Below are 12,525 nucleotides of genomic sequence, written 5' to 3'. Positions count from 1 at the left end.
AGACGTAAAAGGAGAGCTGAGTATTGTCTCCTGTGTATCTTACGGCCCCAAAATGATCGGTGATTTTTCGGAAAGTTTTCGGATTTTTTTCCTAAGAAACCATATGGTATTTAACATGATTTTATTCAGTAAAAAAACCCCAAACCCCCCCGCGCACCACTTGTCCGTGCCGCGGTGCCCCTGCCCGGGGCGGTGCTGCCCAGCGCGGGCACGCGCAGCCGGGCGCGCCCCGCACGGCCGCCAGGGGGCGCCGCCGCCGCGGGCACGGCGCCGGAGGGCGGGGCCGCGTGCCCGCCGTGCGCGCTCCCGGGAGCAGCGAGGGGGCGGCGCCGGGGCCGGGGAGGCCGAGCCCTGTTCCCGCTTTAGGGCTGAGTTTGAACTTGGCGCGGCGGAGCTGGGTAGCTGCGGAGCCGGGGACGGGCTTGCCCAGCCCGTATCCCCAGCTGGCCATTCCAGCAGAAAGAAGCTGCCTGCTCTCCATCCCAAAGCAAGGCCGCGGGAGAGAGGTCCTCAAATGCGTGCTCAGGCTTACAGGCCACGTCTTCATCTCCAGCTCAAAACGTTTCACTAAGCCATCCAAGAGGTATGTTTGCCTTGGGGTATGTAGGGCAGAGGTGACACTCTAAAGCTGCCTCTCCTAGCAAGAGATCATTGCGTAGGGGTTCTTGACATCTTCGCATCACTGCACTGATAGTGGAGCAACAGCCTCGTCCAAATGCCAAAACATGTCCATGATGTAAATACCAAGGAAGATTTTAAAGGAAGAGATGCCCAAGCTGTCCAACCTGGCTGTTTCTTACTGAATAAAGCTGACTCTTAACTCAGACATAACAGTGGTTCAAATGGTTTTTACTGCCAGCTTGGCTATTAACAGGTAGGTTGTGATCAGTGTGTCATTTCACGCCAACTGCAAATTCACTGAGAGGCAGGGGAAAGACCTGACACTGAGCCCCCAGTAGCCACGGCTATACTGGTAGGAGCTGTAGCTGGCAGCTGGCTCCAGTCTGTCTCCACTGTCCTGGCAGCAGGGTAACCATGCAGTGAGAAGTGCTCCTGCTCACTGTGCAGTCCGTATGTTGACGGTGTCATGTCATCTGTTCCCTGCAGGAGCCTGGGGTTGCAATGTAGAGGGATGGGATAAGCCAGGAACTAATTCTTTCCACTTTTGCAGCCTTTTGACTTAAGTTCTGAATTGCATCAAACACCAGCCTTTTGCAAAACCATCCAATATTTAAAACAAAATCCAAACAAAGCTAGAAAACAAAAGTGCAAGAGTTAACCCAGGTTAGGTCCCTGCCCTTGTAAGAACTAGGATTTATACAGGATTCATAGTGCTTGGCTGAAGGGCAAACCCTATATTCGAGAAGCGATCCACATTGTAACAGGGAGTGGATAATTAGAAGAACATGGAAAGTTTCACAGACATTAATGTTCTCAGTGACACAATAGCAGACTGAACTGGCAAATATATATTTGACAAAATGATGTAAACAGTAGCAGATCAGCTTAATCAGATGGATAGAAGAAGGAGCTGCATTAGGGCATCCTCACAGATTCTTCGCACGTGCAAGAGCTGATCGCCAGTGCCATTGCTGTGTCAGTATCTTTAATGCTTTACCTTTGATGTTGGCTCAGCACACTCTAGGACCTACAGTTTCTGCATAGAAGCAGCTCTTTAGGCTGCCTTGGGTTGCCAAGCTATCTCCAGGTCATGCAGAGGAAGGAACATCCACAGAAACAGGAGGGGAAATCAGTGGAAGATCTATAAAGGGATGCTAGCTTATGAAAGATCTGCTAGAAATGTGCCAGTAAAGCTGAGCACACTGAATTTGTGTATTGCATTTGGTAGAAAACTACACAGAAAATTGTCTGTATTTAGGCTGAGATATATAAAGGATATAAAAGGCATGTCAGGGCTGAGCTGTCTGCTCCACAGAGAGTATGGGCAGAGCTTTCAGCCACAAAGCACTGCAGAGACTGCAGTGAAGTGCAGCAAGTGGAGTATCAGACACAGGAGACTTCAGTCTGAAGTCCAAATCATGGACACATGAACTGACTATGAAAGAAAGAAGCAGGAAGCTGCTCAGGAGCAGCTTGTCCCAGAACAGTTCACCAAACATCCTATTCCTTTTAACAGATATTCCACGGTCAGTTTCTCAGTTGTAGTGTATGCTTTTTAAAAGGGGGAAATATCTAGACAATTGACCAATTCTTCAAGAGATGGCAACTAAGTTCAAACAAATTATATACTGAACAAAGACAGATTCCACTGAGCTTCTAGTACAGATTTTGATGTGGCCAAAAAGTAGTCAGAACCATAGTCTGGAGAAATTTAGTCCTGGAAGGTTGTTTGGTTTGGGTATTTTTCTACCTACAACAGTACTTGATTACTGTTTCTGATACTGTCATCTACTTTAATAAGTAAATTCCCTCAAACAGGAGTTGGCCCTAATATATCCCTCTTCTTTTTCCATCTCCTTGGCCACATATTGCTTGCTGTGCTAAGTGCTAAATGACTCTTGGAAAGTGCTAAGAGGGTGTTGTGAAAGGGCTAAACTGAGTTTCACAAACAACTGCCTGGATAAGAGAAATAGTCCCATTGATAAGTGGTGCCAGGAGGCCCAGCAGCAGTCTGGTTGAAGACCCTTGTTTTGACAAGGCTGGAGAACTGAACTTCACCATTGCCTTCTTAAGATAATTTAAATGAGACCTTTTCATCTTGTGGAAGTGAAGGGTTTTTTTACCCTAACTGAAATAAAACCACTGATGCTTTGGTCAGAAATATTTGGCAAGATCAGTGTGTTCCTGCTAACCAGGTCAAGTTCATCTGCTTTGCCTACTCCACCAGAAACCACCTCTGCCATCAGTCTCAGCACTTGATAATTCTCAGAAGTGAAGAGAAGATCCTGGAAGTTGATACTAATGAAGCCCCAAACTCACAGGGCCTGGTGTGAACTTGGCTTCTGAAGCCCCAGACAAAGTCAGGAAGAATCCCAGGGTATTCATACTGCAAACGTGCACCGAGTTGCCAAATCAAACATTCTCCAGCTAATCACCATTATTCAGCCATTGGGAGAAAAAAAATGGACTAATGTTTTATCTTCTCCAACAGATGGCAGCTTGTTGGGGCAACCAACAAGCATTGGCCAGTGTATAAACTGCAACCTATAAGTAGAGGAGAAGCTACACCATTCAAGAAGCCACTTACTTGCAAGAACTTTTCAAGAAATGGGAGTGGGCAGGGTCTTTCAAGTGAAGCAGTTTCCCGGGTGAAACCAGGTCAGTCTGTGGTTGCAGCATGTTCATCTTAAGTGTTGGAAGATGTGGGACTTGCTCTGTGTGCTCATGAATGGGATCACAAGACACCTCTTTGCACCATTAGTCACTGTCACTTGGGGGACCTCTGTGACACTGGTCTGTGGCACATGGGTTTACTCCAGTGAGTGCTGGCATAGACTGGCTTCCAGCCCAAATAACCAGCCACTCTGTGACTAATGGGCGTAGTTACTTATTTTAACTCTAATCCTAAAGGATCGCAAAAACCCTCTGATCTTTAGTTAGTGATAACTTTGTTTATTTTATCGGGTACTTCAAATACTATGAATTTATGTATAAAATAGCTGCAGCATCATGAACATTGAGGGCTGCCTTGATAATTGTTTTAATTTTGTAATTAATTTTTTGCAATTACTGCAGGTTAGATGCTTGCTAATATATTTATGTCATTCCAATGAATTGGTTTTTCATACTAACAACACATTTTGAAGGCACATGCTTCCCTTAAGAAGTATAGCATCTGTAACTGTTTTACTGAGCTATTTGGGTTTGGAAATGTGTTTATTATGAAAAATGCCACAGAGCCCATTATATCCTATGTAGTGTTTGCCATGTAAGCTATTTATAAGTCAAGCTATTTATAAGGAAAGTCATTCATAAGTAAAGTTAGTTAGAGTTCTTTATAAGGAAAAGCCAGGCTCATCTTATTTTATAGTTGGAGATGTTGTGGCACAGGGACAGGTGAAAAGTTTCCCCCATGTCATTCAGCAAGTTTGATTAGTCCCATCTTCTGCTACATGCCCCCTCAGCCATGGTGCTCTTTGTTCCTCGTCCTCCACACCACAGCAAGCAGGACGGTTCAGTTTTCTCCCATCCTTCAAGCTATGGTCTACTGCAGGGGACACAGCTTCCTAGGTAATGATGGATCTCCATCGAGCTTCCCAACATCCCAACTTCTATGAGAATTCTATGTTTCTTAATTGCTTTCCAAGACCAATGTATATCTGCTAATCCCGTTTTATCCAAAAGAAAGGAGATACTAGTCACTAGATTTGGCTGGTGGAGGTTAGCAAACCCATATTTGTCAGACACCATTGCCTAGGCTTTCCTTCTCCTGTTTGTGAAACAGGGTGAAAGACTCACTGGGTTCCAGAATTTTTCTGCATTTTTGGTTGTTTGTTTCCTCAACGAAATTCAAAGCTCTGGTAATCAAAGAAAGTGCAATTAGCTCTAGAGAGAACTGAAAACATGGAGGAAAATATTGTCCTTTCTTCCCATTTAAATCACACTAGATACTAGTAGCTACTGAAAAAAATCCACATGAATGTAGGCAGACAAGCAGAGATTGCCTGCACTGACAAGGACTTAGTCACTCTATATTGCCTCCTGGAAGCTTCCTGGGATCTTCTCACCAGGATGTTCAGAAACAGCTCAACAGGAAAATCTGGGGACATAATTCATGGCCTTTTACCATCAGCTGCCATGGGGTTTCTCCATAACTTAGTAGGTAGGAGGAAGCTGCTCTGCTTTCACTGTCAAATTAAATATTGGTATCTGAAGGGTTTACAGCAAAATAAGTAATTGGTCTTCATTTCTGGCACAGTTCAGCTGTGGTCACCCTGAGCAGGTGCCTTGAGCTTGTTTCCATCTGCATCCTACATTCACTGCCCACTGTCAGGCCTGATCATACCTACAGCATCCTTGGATGAAGCTGGTCACAGTATAGTGAAAGAACACTCTGCATGGCCATCTCTGTAGCTCTACAACTTCATGCCCTTGTGCCTATGTGGTAGGGAATTTCATATCTTCCCAGGGTCCCTGTTTTGAAGCAGAAACATCTTCTTGTCCCAGTCCTGGCAGTCAGTGAGAGCATTTTATCTTTACAAGCCAGTGGTTATCGTATCATTCTCTAGTCCTGCCCTTCTTAAACAAACCTTCTTAATCTTTCAAAGCCCATTCTCAGGTTTGCTGGTCAGCTGTGAAACCATCTATTTGTGTCATTCCTCAGGCCAGGAAGAGCAAACCAGTCATCTGCTGCGTTGTGCCCCAAGCACCTCACATTAGCTCGGCCTTTTTTTTGGAACAGCATTATACTGTTGACTCCTGTTCAGTTCCTGGCTGACACCTCAAGCTGTTTTTCCACAGTACTGCTGCCTGACCACTTATTCACCATTTTCTCTTTGTGCTTTTGATTTCTTCCTATTAAGCGTAGCACTTTGCACTTTTCTCTACTGAGTCGTTGATTTTCTCCAATTTAGCAAGATCATTTTGAATTCTCAGTCCATTCGCCAAACTGTTTGCATCCTCTCCCAGCTAGATGATGTCTGCAGATTTTATGAGTACTCTTTATTCCCTCGTCACAGGTTGTTAATGAAAATACTGCATAAAATGGATTCCACACAGATGTTGGAAGAACCCCATCTGAAAATTCTTCTCTCTAAGTCTGACAAAATACAATTGATAACCGGGTTTTAAAGCTATTTTTGTCTCCAGTCATGCGCCTCCTTTATGAGAATTTAATCTAAGCTGTATTTTCTTTGTTTGCCTAGGAAAATGTTGGGTGGAATGGCGTCAAATCCTTGTAAGAATCAAGATGAATGACAACTGTTACTCCCTCCTTACCTGCAAAGAAGGGAATGTAGACCTCACACTGACCTAAGCTGAGAAAGGCATTTTTGTACAGGCTTGAGCTGCTTTGTCAGTTTCCAATCTTCAGTTCAATCACTGCAGGTTTGTGTGTAGCCACAGCCCGAGCAATTGTCTCCAGTATCCCTGTGATTAAAGCTCATTCAGAATTCCAGCAAACTTCAATAAAACATTTTCCTCTCTCACTATGACAATATGTAGTCAAAGATCAGGGGTGTTTTTATAATTCCAAATTCAGTGAGGGAGAATTTGGCACTAATGCACATGCAGCAGTGAAAAATGCCTTTGCAAAACCACAAAGATGTAGGTAGATTCCTGAGGACGCTTCCTACTTTGTAAAATCCAGATTCAAGAAAGCATGTTGATGTGTGCTAAGAGTTGTGTATTCCATCAGTGGAATGATTTTAATTTATGTACTGTTCTGTACCACAATTGTGGTAATTTAGACCTTAGTTTTAGTTAGGCCTAGAGTAGGCCTTAATTTTAGTAGGCCCCGATAGTGTTACGTAGATTAGGAGGGACAGGTGTCACCTGACTTAAGCAACCAAAGAAATATTTCATCCCAGATGACACAAACAGGGACATAAGTACAGTGGAGGAGGAGGAGCTTTCTCTTCCCCTGATGGCTGTGGTGCAGGTGGACATGCTCTGTGCTGCTCTGCTGATTAGGTTCAGCACCACCTCACACTATGTTATCTGCAGGAAAGTAAATGTTCATTCTTAGTTTTCTCTCTGCTTGGGTCTGTCCCTCGGGAGACTGAGTTCTCTTGGGTAGTTTTGTAGCTAGAATGGTGGGATTTGTGTTCGGAAGAGTTCAGTTTTCTGTTGGGTGGGGAAGTGAAGGAATTATTCGTTATCTCTAACTTGTGTGGGTGTGTGTTATATTGTAGTCTACTTTTAATTTTCCCTTTTTTTGTGTAAATATATAAGCCAGTTCTATTTAAAGTTTAAGTATCCAGTTTTTTCTCCCTTTTCTCAGCAGGGAGAGGAGAAAGCTTTGTCACTTTGGTTTATACTTGACATTTTCCCAAGCTTTCAAACCAAAACAACTATGAAGTTCTTGATGCAATCAGTATCATTGCAAGAAAGTAAAGCTGTTCTTAGAGTTACAAATAGTCATTAGCCATCAGATGTTACATTAGACAAGCACTGCTAGATCTTCATTATATTATGCATTTTTTGTGCTGTTTATTGGTCACTTCTGTGCTTAATGGCCTCCATCACCTCTGTGTCTAAGCAACTTGAACTTACACACACCTGTGTTAAATAGTGGCCTACCTCTCAGAGACTAGAGAGCTTTTTTTTAGGGAAACTAGTAGTTTATCTGAAGGAATGAATGGTTATGATTCTGCAATATTGGAAGTGACTAATCCAGTGTTGTAAATGGGATAAAAGGAAATGGCATGTATTTTGAGAACAAACAGTAATCATTGACACAGTAATTTGCATCCCTGGATGTTCTAATAATGACTAAGTATCACTTCCCCTTGTTTGCATAAGGAGAGGAGGCAGAGAAATCCAGTGATTTGGCTAGTGCACCACCAGCAAGCCACTGGAAAAGAGAAGATCTGGATGTAGATCACTTTTCTTGCACCTTGTTTTCTTGTTTTCTGCTACATGTTTGAAATGCTGCATTACAACAGATGTGATCTCCTCCACTGCTAAAAATTCTGTAAGGGCTTCTCAAGTTCATGGCAGAAATAGCCAACAAGAGTTGGTCAAGACTGTGGTGGATTTGAGAGAGATGGGGGGCAGTGTGTTGGTTTCAGAAGAGCTGATTTGGGTGGGTGACTTGGAATGCCGGCAGCTTCAATCTGTGCTGTCTTCCTGAGGGAACTAACAGATTTTTGCTGCCAAAGGAAACTTTCTGCTCTTTGGAAACTGACTGCAAAGGACCAAAGTATGTTCAGAGGCCCTTCTGCTTCAAAACCAAGTTATGTGGATTTAAATGGGGGGTACTCACTATGAGTAGATACTAAAGGTGTATTTATACAGTAAGCAGCTCTGCACGTTTATAGACAGGCAGTTCCCAGGAAGTCAGAATCACTGCATCAGAGGGATGGAGTGTTTGCAAGCTGAAAAGCAAATATGTTTAATGTCTTCATTTTTAGAAGAAAATTAAGCACCTGAGGTGTGATTTGCTTTGTACTAAACAAAGGGAGTGGAAAATGCCATCAGTAGGTCTGGTGATAACATTCTAAATTGTCTCTGAATTTCACACTGGCTACACACCATAGGACGAGTAAATGGCAGTTAATACAACCTTTACTTAGCTGCTCCTGACAAATACAAAGGGTGAGGCAGTCTCACACTGACATATGGCAAGACAAACCTAGAAAAGGTAATCACTCTTTACCATAACTATTTTCATGTGGTTATGGATCCAAAGAGAACAGCAAAATGGGTAGATGTTACAGACTACACAGACCAAGAATATGATAATCTTTAACAAGAGTCTGTCTAGTACTTCTCTCATATAGCTAAACAGAGGGATTAGACTTCAGTGACTATAAGAGGTAAGTGTTACTGGGAATGTGTAGGGTGCAGTTACAAGAAGCAAAAGGCAGAAGAGCAGAGTATCTAGCTGTTCGATAGCTCTCAGACCCAAGAGAAGGCTCAGACCTGGGGAGGGCCAGGCTCCCCTGCCAGAGCAGCCACCCTTTCTCAGCTGTGGGCAAGCATCTTCACAGGATGGGGAAGGTTGAAAGGGACCACTGGAGGTTATCCAGTCCAATCTCCCTGCTCAAGCACTACTTACCCAAGAGCACTTTACTCAGCATTGTGTCCAGATGGCTTTTGCGTATCTCCAGGAAAGGAGATTCCACAGCCTCTCTGGGGAACCTGTTGCAGTGCTCAGTCACCAGCACAGCAAAGACATTGTTTCTCATGTCCAGGAGGAACTTCCTGTTGCCTGTTGCCTCTTGTCCTGCTGCTCTGCACCTCTGAGAAGAGCCTGGATCTATCCTCTTGGCACCCTCCTTTCACATACTGATAGACAATTATGAAGTGCCCTCAGTTGTCTCTTCTCAAGGCTGAACAGGCCCAATTCTCTCAGCCTGTCCTTGTAAAAGAGATGCTCCAGTCCCATAATCATCTTTGTCACCTTCTAGTGGGCCCACTCCAGGAGGTTCATGTCTCTCTTGTACCGAGGAACCCAGGATTAGACACAGTATTCAAGACATGGCATCACCAGGGCTGAGCAGAGGGTCAAGACCATCTCCTTAATGGCCCCCAGGATACCAATTGCCTTGCTGGCCACAAGGCCATACTGCCGGCTCATGGACAGTTTGTTGTCCACCAGGACCACCACATCCTTCTCCACAGAGCAGCCTTCCAGCAGGGCAGACCACGCCATCTTTCCAACAGATAATTTTCACATGTTTCAGGTTTGGTGGGAACAGAAAACCTGAAAACCCCCAATCAGTTATTAACTCCCAGCCTGACACCCACCTGACAGCTTTACAGTGTACTATACTCTCCTCCTGCTGTTTGCCTTTGCCTTACAGCAAAAGGGCTGCTGGGATTGTGAGGTCTCTTGTGTGTGAGTAACCCTGCTGTGCTGTGTGATCAGCACCCTTTGGGCACAACTGCAATAAAGATGAAGAAATATTTGTTTACATTTGAATAGGAGATCGGAAACTCACTCATTCTGACTCATTGCCACAGCACCAGATAACTCGGAACACCCTTATCTTTTCTACTGCATTTTCCAGCTGGTTGGTTGGTTGGTTGATTGGGTTTGTTTTTGTGGGTTTTGTTGTTGTTTGGTTGGTTGGGGTTTTTTAAAGTTTCTTTCTCCCCCTACCATGTCTAAGTGTTTTCATGATTCTTAGTTATTTTCTCTGGTTTTGCCTCCCCAGTCTCATTTCCCTTCTTTTACCTTCTTCCTACACACTTTGCTTCCTCATCAGCTCTCCTTGTGGCTTGTTTTCGATTTCTCATAGTAAGTCCTTCTTTTCAGGTTTGTTTCTCTAACAGGCTATCCCAGGCTGGTCTTTCTACAAAAGAGGGAGAGACAGAGACACCATGTGTAAACCCGATTACCCTCCCCATTACTCAACATAATTTCTCTCATGCAGCAAGTCAAATCTTCCAAATATTCACAGCAATAAGGGATAGGGAGTGAGGAACTCACTTCTTTTTTCAGTTAGATTTCATAGTCTGGTTTTCTCTCTTTGTTCTCACTTTCTCCCAGGTTGTTTGTTTTTGTTTTATCCCTCCTCTTCACAGTTTTCAGCCCTATTTCGCTTTCTGCCTGCAATATTCAAACAGCTTACCCCATTTTGTACTGTATTTTCCTCACCCAGCCAATGCCCTTTGGGGGTCCTTTTGCTGCCCATACCTCCTCTTCACCTCTTTCCCTCTTTCTCTCCAGGTGCTCACCTCTAGGAGCTATCTCCTACCTTCACCTGCCAACACATGTGCCCTGCACGTCACCAAGACTAGCACTCTCTCTGGTGATCTCATGCAACTTCCCCAGGTACCTTCAGTATTTTATTCTTTCTCATCAAAGGCAAATATCTAAAACATTATAGTTCCCCTTTGAACACCAGTAAAAAGGACTACTTTCTTCACCATGTGTATGAACAACACATGTCCCTTCTCTACTCACTTTTAACCATTGATCCCATGGTCTGTTGTCCCCTCCATTCCACATTCAAACATCCCTAATGTATTTTGAGCTTTTGTTCTGATACAAATATTTGATCTGAATTAGGAAAAGCAAGGGCTTCTTTTTCTCTTTTTACCCAGTTTTTGCTGGCAGGCCTTCCCCCATCCTGGGATGCTCTGCCATGCTTTTGAACTGCAACAAATTGTTCTATGGTTCTATGATCATAATCCATATCCCTGCAATTGAGTACCCTCAGCTGGTTCCAAACCAAGCATGTCAGTCCCCATGTAATTGAGGTGACCAGTCACCATCTTAAAATGTTAAGGAATGTCAGTCCTCCAAATTACTGTGGACCACTCCAGATGCAGGCGTACCCCCAGGCACCACCCTGCCCTGTTGAATTATCCCAGACCACCACAGATGAAAGTGTCACAAGGACCCTGCTCACCCCACACCACTTGGAGTGTCCTTCAAAGTGATTCAACCAGAGATGCTCCCAGATGAAGTTAGCAGAAAGGAGCTTCCTGCATGCACTAAGCTGTGGCAATGTGGAAAGAAGCAATGGGCAGTTGTGGAGGACTCCTTGTTACTGTATTCAGTTTCTCCTTCCAGGTGAAGATGAGGCCCATATCTGAATAATCCTAAAGTTGCATGCTCTGTGCTGGGCACAGGCATATCCCCCTGCAGATGTTAATCCCAGAGTTAGGGGTGGCAGTTGCAGAAAGACCGGTGTACATTTTCTCACTGCATGCAGCTTCAGACTGAGCTAAGGGCTCAAGTTTGCTAATGCTGATACTGTGTATTATGTTTCCAGGGGTAGAAATAGTCAGTTTTTCCTTGACTGTGCCAAAAAATGGGTACAGTGCCAAAAAATCCATGATTCTTATCTGAATCAGACATTGATGCTGCTGTACTGTCACAAGCAGTTTATCTAGGACAATCCCCCCTTGCAGTGGAGAATCCCCCTGCTTCCCACCACAAGCTCCTGTGCCTGTATCATTTCAAAGCACACCTATGGGGCAGCTGTATTTTGAACAGAGGTTGCAAAATGACACTATGGTTTATCTGTCTAATCGTGCCATTGTAGCCTCACCACTGAAACAAAGGAGTCTCAGCTTCTCAGAGGCACAGCAAAAGAGCAGCACAGACTGGCCTCAGAGGCAGATTCCCCAACAAGCAGTTCACTCCAACAGCCAAAAGCGAGAGACACAAAGAACTAACAAGCCAAAAATCAGAAAAAGAAAAAAAAAATCTCCGCTGCTCCTGCAGTTGCCTGATGGTGAAAAGGAGCCATCTCGATGACAGAAGGAGATAATCCACCAACAGCCGGTGTGCTAGTAAAGATAAATAAACACAAGCTATTTGATCCCCTCTAAGGACTTCACAGTAGAAGGAGTGTAACTTCTTATCCCTTAGCACTTTACAAATAGCAGGAAAACATTTGTTTCTGGGGAATACTTAATTTCTTTCAGTTCTGGGTGAAAGTAGAATTGCTGAGGGGTATGGTGGGCTGGAAATGGTTTTATGTATTTTGACATTTTTCTTTAATATCTCTCTAAGTCTGTAGAGGAGGCATTTCTTTTCCATGAGGGCATGTAGAGCTTGGGGTCTCTCCTTTCATCCATCAGGATTAATATCCAGTCTTCTCATCTCTGTCAGGAAGCATTCCCAAAAGAATTTTAAACTTGAGTGAATTCCACAGAAGTATCCATTGATGTAATTACTCTGTGGCTCTGTAAGTTCAGTTCTGCCCATACTGAGGCCCTAGAAAGCAGCAAGCATCCCACGCACATGAGGGAAGACATGGTTCATTTGAAACTAGTGAGTCAAAAATATATTTTGCCAAGTCTCAATATTAGATTTAATAGTGCTGTCATTGCCATGGTCTAGGGATAAAAAGGGCAAGTTTTGTAGGTAATATACATATTATGAAATCAACCAGTGTTGCTGGAAAACACAAACAAGCTTCTAGGCACATAAGTCTTTTTTTT

General features: G+C 43.9%; 1 long non-coding RNA gene across 1 annotated transcript; it reads left to right on the top strand.

Moving 5' to 3' along the window:
* Nucleotides 1-341: 341 nt before the first annotated feature.
* On the top strand, nt 342-5,894 carry LOC139673677 (uncharacterized). Its single transcript, XR_011698178.1, has 3 exons — nt 342-583; nt 3,113-3,279; nt 5,826-5,894. It is a non-coding gene; the product is annotated as an uncharacterized lncRNA (long non-coding RNA).
* The last annotated feature ends 6,631 nt before the right edge of the window (nt 5,895-12,525 follow it).

Source organism: Pithys albifrons, chromosome 6 (assembly GCF_047495875.1).
Source record: "Pithys albifrons albifrons isolate INPA30051 chromosome 6, PitAlb_v1, whole genome shotgun sequence".
In the NCBI taxonomy this organism is placed as follows: Eukaryota; Metazoa; Chordata; class Aves; order Passeriformes; family Thamnophilidae; genus Pithys; species Pithys albifrons.
The sequence above is the reverse complement of the archived record's forward strand: the minus strand, read 5'-3'. Positions and strand labels throughout refer to the sequence as shown.